Here is an 18,520-nt window from a genome sequence, read left to right as displayed (position 1 = left end):
CAAATCCCACTTCTGAAGGTTGCATGGCAGCTTAGGAAGTGCTTTTCAAAAGGAAAGATGGCTTCCCTGTTTTTGGCGGTAATGTGTTGATTTTATGTGTTGATCAACAAATATTTCAAACACACCTACAATACAATGTGGCTACACCCATGGGCAGTACTATGGCTGCTTGTACCTAACAATGCCTAAATTTCTCAATAGATCCATGTGTACTTACCTGCTTATGTATTTACAGAGGTGATCTACACAGTTTAAGTCTTGATTTTCCACATGGACAATTCCATCCCCCTCAAATTTTCACAGGCTTTACTGAGTTTCAATGGCAAAAGCCCAGATATGCCCCACCCTCAAGATGGAATCAAGATCTTAGCAATCACATTTAGCCAGGGAGAAGTGATCCCTTTTGATAGTTTTTAAACCCAAGTTGAGGAGGTAGCTCCTCGCTATGGCAGATTTCTCAAGGAAACTTTTGTTCACTCATTCACTCATTCCACAAATATATATTGACCAACAAACAAATAACAGGATCTGGCCAGATAAGTATGGAGGTGGAGAATAAGTTTAGATTCACCTACCCTGGTTCCCCAAGAGGTTTCTTAGTGATAGCTACCATCACCTAGATGAGGCATTTTGGGGCCATGAAATACTTATTAAGTACACTGGCTTTGCCAAAATTAGAAGCAGATAAAATAAGCCTGCAGTTTCTAGCAACTTCTGGGAGAGCAGACTCAATCCAGCTCTTCAGGTCCTCTCTTTATTTATTTATTTATTTTTTAAGATTTTATTTATTTATTTGACAGAGAGAGACACAGCAAGAGAAGAAATACAAGCAGGGGAAGTGGGAGAGGGAGAAGCAAGCTTCCCCCTGAGCAGGGAGCCCGATGTGGGGCTGGATCCCAGGACCCTGGAATCATGAGCTGAGCCGAAGGCAGACACTTAACAACTGAGCCACCCAGGCGCCCCAGGTCTTCTCTTTATTATCTCATCCTTTGATTTGGAACATCCCTGGCCTAGATCCTACCTGGACCTTCCAGTAAAATGCAGCCTGTCTATGCCATGTGTTGCTTTGCTCTGATTATTATTTAGTTAATTTGCATATGCATTTCCGTATAATAATATCTTTGTCATTAGGAGGGAGTCCTGTTGCCAAGGCAACTAAGAGTGGTACAAACACAGCTTGTCCTTTACCCCAAATTTAACTCTCTTCAATCAAATACCAATAATGTTCCCAGCTTCTCTGTTTTGTGTTAAAATTGTAAATCATTCTATAGGTCTTCTGGTTTCTCCTTCCTGTTTTGTCTGTCTCTCTGAAAGATCTCATTGCCTTTTCCCCATTACATATTTTTTAAATTTAATTTTCAAAATAATAGGTGTATGTTGTTGAAAAGTTAAATAGTACCAGGAGATCTATGACAAAAAAACCCCATAATTTTCCCTACTGCTTCAATCCCCACCATTATTATCCCTAATTCTTGCTCCCATTAGATAATCATTTTTTAGTAATTTTTAGCTGATTATTTAGTATTTTGCCTTGTGTTGCTAAATAATGGCTTGAAATGTTACATTCAGGTTTTTCAGTTTTAGTTATGATCTATGAAATTTCCACCAAGGAAGATATGGATTTAGTTTTAGTTTTCTCTTATGCTTCCTATTTCTCTCCCTGATCTTCCTGATAGCATTTAACTCAGGTTTTCCTCACAGCCACTGTTCCTGGAATTCAGTAAAGACATGGAAGATGTGGCCAGAGAGGTAGTCGTGTAGGGCCTGTGGATGCTGTGGACGAGTTTGGGTTTTATTCTAAGTGTGATGGGAAGCCATTGGAGAAATTTAACCAGAGGACTCACATGATTTGCCTTATTGAAAAATCACTTTGGCAACTGTGGAGAATGGATTGTAGGAGAAAAGGTAAATCAGAGACTGGGAGGAAACTGACAGTAGTCTTGGGAGACACAATGGCAGCTTCAACCCATGTGGTTGCCCCATCGATTTGGAAAGAAATGGTCCGATATGGGACATGTTTTCAAGAGAGAGCCAGTTGTTTGTCATGACTATGTGTTAGGAGCTTGGGAAGGGAGAAGAGATGCATCAAGAATGACTCCTAGGTTTTGGCTTGAGCAACTGGATAGATGGCAGAATCGTTTGTTAAGATTGGGGGTGGGCTTATGTGTGTTACTGTGCAGGTCGAAGGGGTGGTAATCACGGATTCTATTTGAGATAAACTTGAGACGACTATTGTTATCAAGGGGGAGATGTCAATTTGATAGTTGAATAGATCAGTAAGGGGCTCAGTGAAGACGTCTGAGCTTCATTGCATAAATGTGAGTGCCACTGGCAGGTGGGGGCCATCCAAAACCATGGGACTGACTGAGGTCACACAGGATAGAATGCAAATAGAGAAAAATACAGGGTCTAGTTTTTAGCTCGGTGTGCTCCAACATTGAGGTACCTGGCTGAGGAAGAGAAAACAAAAGCCAATGTTGGGAGCTGGTGGCTAATGCGATAGAAGGGAGACTCGGTGGTTGTGACAGTCCTTAAAATGCCATCAGGGATGAGTGTTTTCAGAAGGAAACTTCCAGTTATTTTAAATGCTGCAGAAGAGATGTCAAGGGGCAGGGAAGGAGCCATTGCATTTTACAACACGGAGAATCATGGTGGTGTTGGAAAGAGTAATTTTGGTAGAGGCATGGCTTTGGGAGAGAGCCTGGAAGGGCCTGAAAGCTGAGGATATGGAGATTGTGACAGGCACTATTCCAGAACCCAGAAGGCAGTGAGAACACACTCTAGAGGGACATGGACCTGGTCGGGGAAGTCAGGAAGGTGTTCCTGGGGAAGTGAAGCTCTGAGATCTGACTCGAGGTGCGAAGGAGGAGGAGAAGTGAACTAGGTGAGAAGTTGGGGAGGGAAAAGAATGTTTCAGGAAGAGGAAACAGCACGTGGTAGGACTCAGAGAGAACATGGCATGGCATATGCCAAGAAATGAAAAAAGGCCAGAGAAGACGGGAAAGTGGTATGGCAGGGAGCCCGAGGCCTACTCAGGGTTCCTTGCTTTGTGAGACATGCTCATCTTACTTGCCTATTCCAAGTGCAATGGAATGTTGTTGATAGGTTTTCAAAAGGAGAGGTTTGTGGTCTTGAAATATGTGGATATATATGAGGAGCAGACATGAAGTTGTGAGCGTGGCTAATAAGAGACAAATTAGGAGGCTTTTGCAGTGGTTCAGGTGAGAAATGGTGGCAGCTCCTTCTGAGCATTTGGATCAGTGAAGGAATTATGCCACAGAAACCCTTCATAGAACAAAGAAGCAAGTTCAACAATAGCAGTAAAAGTGTTTTATCTTTGGAAATGAGCACGAGCTTGCATTTGACAATATCTCATGTTAATTTATTCCGTGACTAATTGTTCTTTGGAGAAATTGAACTCATTCACCATTAGGTTTGACGTGTTAAATTAATCAGATCTCTTAAAAGGCCTCCAAATTCTGAAGGCATCAGACAGTTCAAAATTGCATCCACATTTATCAACACTGTTTTTGACATGATATGCAAAGAAAAATAGCCTCATTCATTCCTATCTATACACCAACACACTTCTTGTGGCGTGGGGCATTTACTGGGTTACAAATTATTTCCCTGCTTTTCGAGATGAACTGATTGCCTTCAACTTGACTCTATTATCCAATCTATTATTGGTTAATAGAAGCCTTCAAGCACAGTGTTTTAAAAATTGTAACTTACCATAAATCACGTTCCAATCTCCTTCTCATCTCCACGTTCTCATCACTTCCTTTCTGATTTTGATATTGCTTTCAAAAAAGATTTTCTCATCTCTATAATGAGATCCAGTGTCTATAACACATTGTCTATTACACTGCCATTTCTCTTTAATGGAACTCCACTCGAAGTATCAGTTCTTTGCTTGGAGCAAAATGATTCTTCTGCTGAGCGAGTGCATTAACGATCCCTGTTGTGTTGGCTCTCACTCTTCAAAACCCTAAGTGATGTACTTGATAGATCTTCTCACATCTTACCCATCTTTCTACATTTCTGTCCGATGCTAAATATTCTCTGCCCAAAGCCAGACTTCATGCCATTCTACTAAGCTCTCCCCTTACATTTTACTGCCTCACTTAGATATAGTTTATCACTGTTGTACTTAAAGATGTGCTCCTTGTTTTAAGAGGTGCTTGTACCTAAAACTAACCTTTGCAAAACTTTCAGATAGACTAAATTTTTCAGGGGCACTTTTCAATCTTGAACAAAGATTTAACTACATCTCTGTATGCAATCTGTAAAGTCTCAATGTGAACAAATACTCTAGCGGTCTTAAGAATGTTGAAAAAGTGTTTCACTTTCTTGGAGTGGGATTGCATTTGTGCTGTCTCTCTCTCTCTCTCTGTACCTTTCTAGAGTCTCCTGGCCTGCCTTTCTTTGCTCTTCTCTCACATGCATCTTGCCACTCTTCCCCTGGCTCCTAATAAAAGGTTTGTAGTTGTACCTTTTTTCTCCACCACCCATTTTAATCCAGGGATTATATTCATCCTTCTCACCAACTCTCTTTCTTTTTACTACAGCTCTGACAATTTACACTTGATCTTTTTTAAAAAAAGATTTATCTATTCTTGGGGCGGGGCAGAGGGAGAGAGAATCCCAAGCAGACTCTGTGCTGAGCAGGGAGCCCCAGGCAGGGCTCCATCTCACGATTCTGAGATCATGACCTGAACTGAAATCAAGAGTCGGATGCTTAACCAGCTGAGCCACCCAGGCACACTGCACTTGATCTTTTTATCCACTTGCACATTGGCCATGCTTTAAAGGTACTAGAACAGCAAGCATCATTCATTCATTCATTCATTCCTTTGTTCAGTCAGCTGACAAACATTTACTGTATCCTCACTAGATAGCTGGCAGGGTGTTATATATCAGGAATACAGACATGAATGGACTGGATTTTGTCCTAAAGAACAGCCATGAGGGAAGGACATGTTTAAGCCTGGATTCAGAAGGAAGACCATTGGAAGACTTGCTGAGTGGAATCTGCCCACTTAGAAAGACTAGTATCAACAAGATGTTAAGGATTTTCTTTGGGTTTTCTATAGTATCTACAAAACATTTTTCCATTATTAAGTACTTACTGGGAGCCTGGCATTATACATTATTAATCTCCAAAGCAATCATGGGAGAGAAAATATTATCCCTGTTTCATTGTTGAGAAAAGCAGAACTCAGAAAATTTAAAACTTGTCCAATATCACACAGCTAATAATTAATTTGCAAAGGTGTATTTTTTTTACCAAACTTAAAAATGCCCTGAGCAGACAAAACCATTAAAGCCACATAAACAAAACTAATCTAGCTTATTTCATGAGCAGAAGTGAAGCTTAACTAGGTCATTTCTTGTAAATACCTTTGATAATCATGAAAGAAATGCAAGTTATCTTCCTAAAATGGTGTGAAATAATCACTTTTAGCTGATCCCCTGTCATCTGGAAATCCTCACTGTAATCACTGCTCACTGTCAAGGTCAAACAAGTTCCTCATTTTCACTTTATAAGCCATCCTGTGGTGCCATGCTCCTGAGCTTTGATCAGTCCTGAATTTGAAAGCTTCCAGTTTGTGAACTTTTCTTATAGTCACAATAAATTCTTACTAAATGTTGTTTTACTGATCTGGTGGTTTTAATCTTGCTGTTTCTGGATTTTGGACACCTTTATTAGAACCTTTTTAAACATCCATTACTTTAGCACCTATAACCTGCCTTCATCAATTATCAACATCTTGCCATTCTTCTTTCATCCATCATGGTCACCCCCCATTTCATTTTATTTTTGGCAGAGGAGTTTTTTAAGCAAATCCGAGATGTTGTATCACTTCCTCTGCACATGTTCAGTGTGTGTCCATAATAGAAATGACTTAAAAATGTACAAACACAATATTATCACAACAAACAAAGTTAGCCATATTCCTTAATAATTGCTTACTATCATCAAATACTCAACTCAGGCTCACTTTCTCCTGATTGTCTCAAAATGTCTTTCTGGTTGTTTATTCTGTAGAATTTCCCACATTCTGGATTAGTCTGATTGCTTTTATTTGATTATGTCTCACGTTCCTCTATCCCCTGGACTTCCAACAAATTGGCAGGTCAATGTAGTGGGATCATTAGATTCAGATTAATGTGGGCTTTTTTGGGCAAAATTTTGTCTTCATAGGTGGCACAGGTGACTTCCTATTGCATCACTTCCGGAAACACCTCATGTCTGGGGTTTCCTTTCTATGTAGATGTTGCAGTTGGTAACTGGATTTGGGTGTTGTCATTTGGAGCTGGCACTTTATAAAAATCCCTAGGAATCTTTCACTCACAGGTTTGAAACCATGAAGAGCGTGTCAAAGCTGATTATTTCAGAGGGTGTTGTAAAATCGTGATTTCTATAATTCTATCATTCTTATTACATTCATTAGTTAGTATTCTTCTGGAATAAGAATTTTTCCTTCATCAATTACTTAGTTATCCTAAAATATGATTCATTTCCTAAAGGCAGGATAGATGCTTGATTCTGACCCTGTTTTTGCCAAATTTCAAAATAATGAGTTCGTGCATTGCAATACAAAGCTGGAAACCAGGATCATGTGACTCTAAGCCTTTTTAATTTCCATGTAACTGGAGAGTTTAAAATGCTGTAAGAATAAAAACAAAGTCTGAAAGCCCCAGTGCTGTTTGGCAGGCAAGAAATTAAGGAGCCAGGATCCCTGAGACTCCCTCATTCTGCTGTTTCAGGAGAAATGTCAGGGGTCACCAGGTGTCACCCAGTCGCATTTCATAGCAGTTAGTGCCCTTTGCAGGCTGATTAACCATTGTAATCAGCGCAGGCTCTCAGCACTCAGGGGGTCAACCGTTACATGTAATTAACAGCTTGTGTCTGTGCAGTATCCATTCATCTCCCCTTTCTCCTCTCCTGGCTCTGTGCTGGAAGAAGAGCAGAGAGGGTGCTCCATGCTCATTGGGGCATTTCCCTCTATCTCACTTTATGCAGTGGTCAGACACCTTTGAAAGAAGAGGGGAATTATGTGAGTAAATAGAGTATTTCCTCTCCAGCCCCAAGGGGGCTGCCTTTGTCAGCATCAGCAGAAAATCGTGGATTGGAGGTGACTCGGTATTCCTCCTGAGCTCTGCAGGGACAGCAGCTGGAACCAAACACGTTTCTGCATGCCCATGTGAATACTTGAAAATAATGTGTTTATCCTTGTGTTTTAAAAGAAAATGATGTTTTAAAAACCCTCCAGGAGGTACCAAGTCCATCATGGGAGCTTCGTTGAACTGCTCTTGTTGCACCTGCTGCTCTCCCAGGCTGGGGACTGGGAAGGGGTTATCTCCAGCCACCACTGTCCTAGGAAAGGTTGGGTCCTTCTTTAGACCTCGCCCCCTCATATTTGCAATGTTCTCACTAATCTTACATGGGCGGATTGAGCCCCACCCTTAGTCTTTTTAAAGGGCTGCTGTTGGATAACAGAGATATTTAGAATTGTAACAGATGAATTTCTCCCTTCCTTCCATCCTTACTGGCAACCTTAAAAGGAAGAGAAGATGCCTGCACACAAGTGTCTTGGAGAGGGGGGAGAAGGAAGGGTCAGAGGGCAGAAGGTTGGGCATGCAGGAAGGGAAAGGGGACCCAAGAAGAGGGGAGAAGTGCAGCAGGGCCTGGGAGTCAGGTGCATCCCCAGGGGAGAGTGCTGGCTTCTTTTCTTGCTCCCAAGTGCCCCAGTCCTCCTCTTTACTCTCCAGTGCCCCAACTGGATAGCTCTCCACAGATGGTCCAGTGCTGAGTCTTTGGAAGAGCCTGAGGGCACAGAGTGGCTGCGTTGGGCAGGCACAGGGTGAACCCTCAGCTTGTCCCCATGCTCATATCCATGTGGGCTCAGGGCATAGACATCAGGTGCAGAAAGATGGGAAATGGTGTCATGATGGCACTCTCTGAGGCTAACTGTGTTGTCAGCATGGTCCCATGGTCTGAGCCAGCAGCTTCATATTTTCTGTTAAGGGATAATCTGTCTTCCCATTGGTGATAATGTTGGGAACAACATTATCCAGGCCAGGTGCTCAGAGTACTCCACACCCACAAACACACACAGTGAACCCAGATGCCCTTGCATTGGCTAATTCCAGCTACCCCTGCCCTTTGAAGATTTTATTTATTTATTTATTTTGAGAGAGAGAGTGAGAGAGAGAAAGCGAGTGGAGAGAGAGGCAGAGGGGGAAGGAGAGGGAGAGAATCTCAAGCAGACCCCACGCTAAGTGCAGAGCCTGATGGGGGGCTCCATCTCACAACCCTGAGATCATGTCCTGAGCTGAAACCAAGAGTTGGATGCTTCACTGACTGAGCCCCCAGGCACTCCACAAATTACCCCCGCCCTTTGAAATGTGGCTCCTTCTTTAGAAATTTTATTCTCTAGTAGTGAATCTTCTGTTCCAGGAACATTTATTTTGTTAGTAACTGTTACATAAGATAGCATAGTTTAAAAAATATCTGTCTCTTTGGAAGATAGGGAGAATTTATTTAAATGAGGTTTGTCAAGTGAGTAAGTGAAAGAAGCAATGACAACACCACCAACAAGAAGCAGTCCCATAAGAGGCACTTCAGAAATCAATGGATTAAATCTCAATACTTCCCTTCCAGGGCTTTAGTAGTTTTAGACCTGCTGGCTTAGATACCAGCAAGAGCTCGCATTTGTGAGCCATTCTGGCACGTCCACTGGCTCTAAGTCTCATCCTAGTCTTGAAGGCTGGTGTTACCATGATTTCACAAATGAGAACCTAGAAGCTCAGGGAGCCAAGCCCAGCAAACCAAGTGGGAATGCTCCCAGGGCTGCGGACCTGATCTGTGTATGTTCTCCCGTGTCACACCTCTTCTTTGCAGGGTGACTCTGGTCTGCGCTGCTCTGTGGGGCTGTGCTTACCCAGGAGCAGGTGGGTGGAAGCCTCAACCAGGGCAGGGATGTGCAGGGAAGGAGGCGCACCCTGACCCTTTCGTACATGGGAGCACCGCTCAGGGTGTGCAGGTTCACCAGACCAGGCCAGTAAGAGGCAGAGCTAGTTCTCACTGGTGGGCACCTACAGAGCTGTGTGTATGGTGGGGGTGGGGAGCAGGGGCGGGGAGGGGAAGGGGGTTGGCTGCAGATTCTTATTCACAAAGACTCGGGATCCCCTTTACATCCACCCAGAGAGAGGGCATTTTTCTAATTTATAAAAGTTGTGCATGTGGGAAGCTCTGTCTCCCTCAAAATTTGTTTTAGAACCAAGAATTTCATGAATACTTAGTGTCTCCACCTAAATGGTAGACTGAAACTCCTCTGGCAAATCAAATCATGTTCCTTCTTTGTTTCAAACCCTCCAGGGCCCATCACACTCCCAATCAAATCTGAATGCCTGACAAGGGCCTCCACGCCTCACGAAACCCAACTCTTGCCTACCAACCCCCCAAACTCCTGGAACCTCTTTTCCCTGGCTTACTTCCTCCTGGTCCCAGTGGCCAGGGCAGTTCTGTGTCCAGCTCTGTTCTCTGAGTTCCTCTGTCCCCCCATCTCGGTGCATTAGGAGCAGTTCTGCATACAGCCCTTTACAGAATACGCTAAGCAAAAGACACAGCAAAAGCCTGCAGCTTTTTATCTGTTCCATCCAGCAAGTTTTTCTGCAAAAATTGGTCAGAAACTACTTACTGGTGGATACTCTGCTGCCATCCCTGTCTGAGCCACTGAGGGACACAGGGTCAGAGATGGACACAGCCCTGTTCTAAAGAGTTTGCAAAGACATTAGGGGTAAGAGGCAAGCCCGTCAGAAGCAACAGTGAATGATTCAAGGCAGGGCACACGTGACTGCTTAGCTGGTGGTGTTGGAGCGCAGCCCCAGGCCCTGCCTCAGCACCACCTGGGAGCTTGTTAAGCGGCGCTTGGGTGGCTTAGTTGGTTGAGCGTCTGACTTCGTTCCTGTTCCTGTCATGATCTCAGGGTCATGGGATCGAGTCCCGGGTCAGTCTCCATGCTCAGCAAGGAATCTGCTTGAGATTCTCTCTCTCTTCCTCTGGCCCCCCCCCACTCATGTGAGCTCTCTCTCTCTCAAATAAATAAATAAATCTTCAAAAAAAAAAAAAAAGGAAAACTACAGACCCCATCTGAGCCATATTGAGCTTTGCAAGATAGAACCCAGACATGTGTATTTTAAAAAATGATTGTTACTTGGGGTGCCTGGGTGGCTCAGTTGTTAGGCGTCTGCCTTCGGCTCAGGTCATGATCCCAGGATCCTGGGATCGAGCCCCACCTTGGGTTCCCTGCTCCACAGGAAGCCTGCTTCTCTCTCTCCCACTCCCCCTGCTTGTGTTCCCTCTCTCGCTGTGTCTCTCTCTGTCAAATAAATAAAATCTTAAAAAAAAAATGATTGTTACTTTTTTAAAGGGATAGACGTAATTTTCTTTTTTAAGATTTTATTTATTTATTTGAAAGAGAGAGAGAGAGCACAAGCGGGGGGCAGCACAAGGGGAGGAGAGAGACAAGCAGACTCCCTGCTGAGCAGGGAACCCAACGCAGGGCGCAATCCCAGGACCCTGAGATCATGACCTGAGCTGAAGTCAGATGCCTTACCAACAGAATCACCCAGGCACTCCAAGATTTAAAATTTTTAGAGCAGTTTTAATTTTAAAGAAAAATGGAGTAGAAAGCACAGGGCCCATATAACCAGCTTCACCCCTCCCTTGCCCTATTATTCACATCCTTCATTGGTGTGGTGCTTTTGTTTCAGTTGATGAACTAATATTGACACATTATTATTTACTGAAGTCTACACTTTACAAAAAATGAGTTCAGCCTTTGTGTTGTGCGGTTCCCCTGGGTCTTGCCAAGTGCATGTCATGTATCCACCATTGTATTATCAAACAATATAGTTTCACTACCCTAAAAATCCCCTGTGTTTCATCTGTGCCTGCCCTTTACTTCCTCCTTCCCCCGCCCCAACCCCTGGCAACCACTGATCTGGTCACTGTCTCCATAGTTTGCCTTTTCCAGACTGTCACAGAGTTGGAATCATACAGTATGGAGCCTTTTCAAATTGGCTTCCTTCACTTAGCATTTAAGGTTTCCTTTTTTCATTGTATGTTAGCTCATTTCTTTTTAGTGCTAAATGATATTCCATTGTCTGGATGTCTCAAAGTTTATTTATCTATTCACTTAGTGAAGGGCATCTTGTTGTTTCTCGTTTTTGGCAATTATGAATAAAGTTGTTGTAAACATTTATGTACAGGTTTTTGTGTGGATGTAAGTTTTCAACTCACTTGAGTAAATATCTAGAAGCACAATTGCTGGGTCCTATGATAAGACTATGTTCAGCCTTGTAAGAAGCTGCCAAGCTGTTTTCTAAAGTGGCTGTACCAGTTTGCATTCACACCACCAGCAATGAATGAGAGTGCCTGTTGCCCCATGGCCTTGCTAGCATTTTGAATTAGTATTTTGGATTTTAGCTTTTCTGATAGTCATGTAATGACATCTCATTGTGTTTTAATTTGCATTCTTCTACTGATATTTGATATTGAACATCTTTTCATATGCTTATTTGTCATCCAGATACCTTCCTATGGCGAGGTATCTGCCCACTTTTTTGTTTGTTTGTTGGTCTCAATCCATTTTATTGCATATTTCTTTTTTTAAGCTTTTATTTTAATTCCAGTTAGTTAATGTACAGTGTAATATGAATTTCAGGTGTACAATATAGTGATTCAACATTTCCATACATCACCTGGTGCTCATCCCATAAGTGCCCTTCTTAATCCCATCACCCCCCTGCCTTATCCCCTACCCACCTTCCACTGGTAACCATCCGTTTGTTCTCTATAGTTAAGAGTCTGTTTCTTGGTTTGCCTCTTTCTCTCTTTTTTTCTCCTTTGCTCCTTTGTTCTGTTTCTTAAATTCCACATATGAATGAAATCATACATTGTCTTTCTCTGACTGACTTATTTTACTTAGCATAATACACTCTAGCTCCATCCATGTCATTGCAAATGGCAAGATTTCAGTCTTTTTATGGCTGAGTGATATTCCATTGTATACATATGCCACAGCAACCTACAGAATGGGATAAGATGTTTGCAAATGACATATCTGATGAAGGGTTAGTATCCAAAATATATAAAGAACTCGTAAAACTCAACATCCCAAGAAACAAATGATCTAATTAAAAATGGGCAAAAGACATGAACAGACATTTCTCCAAAGAAGACACTCAGATGGCCAACAGACACATGAAAAGATGCTCATTATCATTTACCATCAGGGAAATGCAAATCAAAATCACAGTCAGCTATCTCCCCACACCTGTCAGAATGGCTAAAATCAACAATACAGCATACTTGCCCACTTTTTTTTTTTTATTTATTTTTATTTATTTTTATTTTATTTTATTTTTTTATTCTTATGTTAATCCCCATACATTACATCATTAGTTTTTGATGTAGTGTTCCATGATTCATTGCTTGTGCATAACACCCAGTGCTCCATGCAGAACGTGCCCTCTTCAATACCCATCACCAGGCTAACCCATCCTCCCACCCCCCTCCCCTCTAGAACCCTCAGTTTGTTTTTCAGGGTCCATCGTCTCTCATGGTTCGTCTACCCCTCTGATTCCCCCCCCTTCATTCTGCCCCTCCTGCTAGCTTCTTCTTCTTCTTTTTTTTTTCCTTAACATATATTGCATTATTTGTTTCAGAGGTACAGATCTGAGATTCAACAGTCTTGCACAATTCACAGTGCTTACCAGAGCACATACCCTCCCCATTGTCTATCACCCAGTCACCCCATCCCTGCCACCCCACCCCCCACTCCAGCAACCCTCAGTTTGTTTCCTGAGATTAAGAATTCCTCATATCAGTGAGGTCATATGATACATGTCTTTCTCTGACTTATTTCGCTCATCATAACATCCTCCAGTTTCATCCACATCATTGCAAATGGCAAGATTTCATTCCTTTTGATGGCCACATAATATTCCATTGTATAAATATACCACATCTTCTTAATCCATTCATCTGTCGATGGACATCTTGGCTCTTTCCACCATTTGGATATTGTAGACGTTGCTGCTATAAACATCGGGGTGCACGTACACTTTTGGATCCCTACATTTGTATCTTTGGGGTAAATATCCAGTAGTGCAATTGCTGGATCATATGGTAGCTCTATTTTCAACTTTTTGAGGAACCTCCATACTGTTTTCCAGAGTGGTTGCACCAGCTTGCATTCCCACCAACAGTAGGAGGGTTCCCCTTTCTCCGCATCCCCACCAACATCTGTCGTTTCCTGACTTGTTAATTTTAGCCATTCTGACTGGTGTGAGGTGGTATCTCATTGAGGTTTTGATTTGGATTTCCCTGATGCCAAGCGATGTTGAGCACTTTTTCATGTGTCTGTTGGCCAATTGGGCGTCTTCTTTGGAAAAATGTCTGCTCATGTCTTCTGCCCATTTCTTGATGGGATCGTTTGTTCTTTGGGTGTTGAGTTTAACAAGTTCTTTATAGATTTTGGATACTAGCCCTTTATCTGATATGTCATTTGCAAATATCTTCTCCCATTCTGTCGGTTGTCATCTTGCTGAAGTCCCAATAGTTCATTTTTGCCCTTGCTTCCCTTGCCTTTGGCGATGTTTCTAGGAAGAAGTTGTTGTGGCTGGGGTCGAGGTTGCTGCCTGTGTTCTCCTTTAGGATTTTGATGGACTCCTGCCTCACATTGAGGTCTTTCAACCATTTGGAGTCTATTTTTGTGTGTAGTGTAAGGAAATGGTGTAGTTTCATTCTTCTGCATGTGGCTGTACAATTTTCCAAACACCATTTGTTGAAAAGACTTTTTTGCACTGGACATTCTTTCCTGCTTTGTCGAGGATTAGTTGACCATAAAGTTGAGGGTCCATTTCTGGGCTCTCTATTCTGTTCCATTGATCTATGTGTCTGTTTTTGTGCCAGTACCATACTGTCTTGGTGATGACAGCTTTGTAATAGAGCTGGAAGTCCGGAATTGTGATGCTGCCAGCTTTGCTTTTCTTTTTCAACATTCCTCTGGCTATTTGGGGTCTTTTCAGGTTCCATACAAATTTTAGGATTATTTGTTCCGTTCTTTGAAAAAAGTGGATGGTATTTTGATAGGGATTGCATTGAATGTGTAGATGGCTCTAGGTAGCATTGACATCTTCACAATATTTGTTCTTCCAATCCATGAGCATGGAACATTTTTCCATTTCTTTGTGTCTTCCTCAATTTCTTTCATGAGTATTTTATAGTTTTCTGAGTACAGATTCTTTGCCTCTTTGGTTAGATTTATTCCTAGGTATCTTATGGTTTTGCGTGCAATTGTAAATGGGATCGACTCCTTCATTTCTCTTTCTTCTGTCTTGTTGTTGGTGTATAGGAATGCCACTGATTTCTGTGCATTGATTTTATATCTTGCTACTTGACTGAATTCCTGTATGAGTTCTAGCAGTTTTGCGGTGGAGTCTTTTGGGTTTTCCACATAAAGTATCATATCATCTGCGAACAGTGAGAGTTTGACTTCTTCTTTGCCGATATGGATGCCTTTTATTTCTTTTTGTTGTCTGATTGCTGTGGCTAGGACTTCTAATACTATGTTGAATAGCAGTGGTGATAGTGGACATCCCTGTCATGTTCCTGACTTAGGGGGAAAGCTCACAGTTTTTCCCCATTGAGAATGATATTTGCTATGGGTTTTTCATAGATGGCTTTTATAATATTGAGGTATGTACCCTCTATGCCTATACTCTGAAGAGTTTTGATCAAGAAAGGATGCTGTACTTTGTCAAATGCTTTCTCTGCATTTTTGAGAGGATCATATGGTTCTTGTTCTTTCTTTTATTAATGTATTGTATCACATTGATTGATTTGCAGATGTTGAACCAAACTTGTAGCCCAGGGATAAATCACCACTTGGTCGTGGTGAATAATCCTTTTAATGTACTGTTGGATCCTACTGGCTAGTATTTTGGTGAGAATTTTTGTATCCTTGTTCATTAAGGATATTGGTCTGTAATTCTCCTTTTTGATGGGGTCTTTGTCTGGTTTGGGGATCAAGGTAATGGTGGCCTCATAAAACGAGTTTGGAAGTTTTCCTTCCATTTCTATTTTGGAACAGTTTCAGAAGAATAGGTATTAATTCTTCTTTAAATGTTTGGCAGAATTCCCCTGGGAAGCCACCCAGATGGATCTTTACACTTTAAAGATTTTGTTGCCACTTAAATTGACATATGTTTGTCCCAGCATCCAACATCCATATATCAAAATAAGGTATGTGCTGAAGTTCCTTAAATAGCACTGTGAAAATGTAGGAAAGATGAAAGATCTCATCCCTAATGATAGTACCTAGAGTTACACAACCCTCCAAAATACAGGCAAGGCATTCAGATGCCATCAGATCCTGGACAGCAAAAGACAGGAAGACAAAGAAATAACAGACTTTGACCTGGATGCAAGGGGGAAGGAGATTACAAACCCAGGCAGGCTGAATGTGGACTCTGCACCTGGTGCCTTGTAGAGTCCAGTCCAATTTTATATGAATATTTTCCCCATCACATCCTCTTTGCTGTAGAAAACTGAGAAGCAAGGGTGCCTTTCCTGTACTCTGGCAAGGTACACACCACTGTGGGGACATTCATCACAATACCAAGAACTAAGTTTAAAGAGAAGTGAATGCCATGTTGAAGAAATAAAATGCCTGCTGATTGTAGTTCCATCCCCATTAATACCAAATGAACATTTTCCATTTCACTCAGCTGTTTGAATCCCAAGCTGGGTGTTCTTTTTAAGATCCACAATTAATCACCTGACAAGGAAGGCAGGGGGTGTGGGTGGGAAATGAGCAAACCAAGTTGGTAGGAGAACCGTGGCAATGGAATCTGCAAGAAAACACACAATTATAGCTGCCTAAGGGGCTTACACCATGGGCAGTAATTTCCATTTACCCATGGGCTTCCATTCTGCTGAATGGAAACAGCAGGGAAACAAGCAGATGGACCTATGTGATCGTACACATTTTAAGCACTCTTGGCTGCCCCCTTTCCTTGGTCTCTGTTGGTCACACAATTTGGGAGGCTGGAGTCAGAGGAAGCACAGTTATGGATTTTAGTTTTCAAATTCGGAAAAATTTTCTCTGCTTCTTGAAAGAGAAACACGTGTGCCTGGAAGAAGATAAGCACACCTGGGCACAGCCCAGAGACATTCCTCCATCTTATCATTTACTATCTCATTATCATGTATCAGTAGGGAATGTGAGCACCTGGAATCACCCCACCAGTCCCCAAACATAAAAACTCCATTTGCTTCTCTCTCTTACTACTTTCTTCTTTTGCCTCTCCCTGTGAAGACTGCTTAGATGGGCATGTGTTCAAATGGCCTATTTAGGATTCCACTTTTGGAAAAGGCCACTTTTAGATTCTAAGTTCAGCATTTACTATTACAGCTACGTATTTTACAGAGATTTTTTTTTAATTTAGAATTTTTTTTTCTTTCTCCTTTTGTAACCAGCATCAAGTTAGATGTGTAATCATTTTTAAGTTCCTTTTACTTGATTTCAATCTATTGGAATATTGGTTGTTCATCTGCTCATTCCATAATATTTTATTAGGCATCTATAGTATGTGAGTCATTTTGCTAACTCTGGGCTATAAGGATGAATAAAGCATAGTGGCTGTCCTCAAGGGGCTCCAAGTGTAGAAGGATCCCTGATATTCACAAGAGAAGCCACGTCGAAGCTTTTAAGTTTGATTCCATAGCCTATTATTGACCCCTTCCCCAATAGCATGCAATAAATTAAAATTAAAAAATTAATTTCATTCAGGTCCTTTATGATGCTCAAAGAGTCATTAATTAATTAATTAATTAAGCTATTAGTTAATTCAGCAAATAATTAGGGAGCATATACGTGTCAGGACGCTCATGAAACTTACATTTGGGTTGGGTAGTCATGAAAGCAGTGAAGTGTAAAGTCAAGTAAGGGGATAGAAAGAAGTAGAGTGGTCAGGGAAGGCCTCTTGGACATGATGACATTTGAACAATGAAGAAGTGAGTCTTACAGATATCAGTTCCCTGAGAGTGCAGAGGGCCTGGGGCAGGAATGAGCCAGGCATGCCAGCTTGGCTGTGGCAGAGAAAGGGGAAGTGAGTGATAAGGAAGAGAGGAAGTGAAGGCTCTCATGTAAGGATGCTTGGTTGCAGAGGCTTTAGTAAGGATTTTGGATTTTACAGAGTGGCTAAGAAGCCCTGACACAGATGAATATACAATACATATTATTTAATATAATGTTACAGTGCAGTAAAATAATACTGTTTCTGTTTCCAGACTTTATGGCCACCTTGTATAAGGAAAGAGGTGGGCAACTTGTGGTGGTGGATTTAGAACAGAAGAGGTGTATAATCTGGCTTTTGAAGGGGTTCAGGGTATGCCACCCAAAATATGCCATGCAGACCTAAGGATTATTTTGAGTTAGAGACATTGAGAACAAAGAGACACACAAAAAACTCTCTGCCCTCTCCCTCTATACTAGAAAGGACAGATTTAGTTCTTAATCACCCCAGAGACAATTTCAGATGCTTATCAGCCCACAGACGGAACCAGAAGTATCTACATAGCAAATCTTGCTAAAACTGTCCTTTTCTTCCTTAGTTTCTTCTGTATATTTACCTTCTCATGATTTGCCACCCCTTCAAGCTCAAAGTCCCCTTCCTTTCTCTTGTCACTTCTCTACAGAGTTATTACTCTTTTGTTAAGATGCTACATGAGCCCAAATTCTTTTTTTTTTAATTTTTTCATTGTTATGTAAATCCCCATACATTACATCATTAGTTTTTGATGTAGTGTTCCATGATTCATTGCTTGTGCATAACACCCAGTGCTCCATGCAGAACGTGCCCTCTTCAATACCCATCACCAGGCTAACCCATCCTCCCACCCCCCTCCCCTCTAGAACCCTCAGTTTGTTTTTCAGAGTCCATCGTCTCTCATGGTTCGTCTACCCCTCTGATTCCCCCCCCTTCATTCTGCCCCTCCTGCTAGCTTCTTCTTCTTCTTTTTTTTTTCCTTAACATATATTGCATTATTTGTTTCAGAGGTACAGATCTGAGATTCAACAGTCTTGCACAATTCACAGTGCTTACCAGAGCACATACCCTCCCCATTGTCTATCACCCAGTCACCCCATCCCTGCCACCCCACCCCCCACTCCAGCAACCCTCAGTTTGTTTCCTGAGATTAAGAATTCCTCATATCAGTGAGGTCATATGATACATGTCTTTATCTGTTTGACTTATTTCGCTCAGCATAATACCCTCCAGTTCCATCCACGTGATTGCAAATGGCAAGATCTCATTCCTTTTGATTACATGAGCCCAAATTCTAACCAACCTTTTGAATTAGTCACTGCTGAGTGCTCACATGTATACGCACAATGCACACATTAATGCATTTCTGTTTGTTCATCCCTTGTTAATC

Source organism: Mirounga angustirostris, unplaced genomic scaffold (genome assembly GCF_029215605.1).
Source record: "Mirounga angustirostris isolate CCGP_5_RB_7025 unplaced genomic scaffold, mMirAng1.0.hap1 SCAF_3, whole genome shotgun sequence".
NCBI lineage: Eukaryota > Metazoa > Chordata > Mammalia > Carnivora > Phocidae > Mirounga > Mirounga angustirostris.
Note: the sequence above shows the minus strand (reverse complement) of the source record.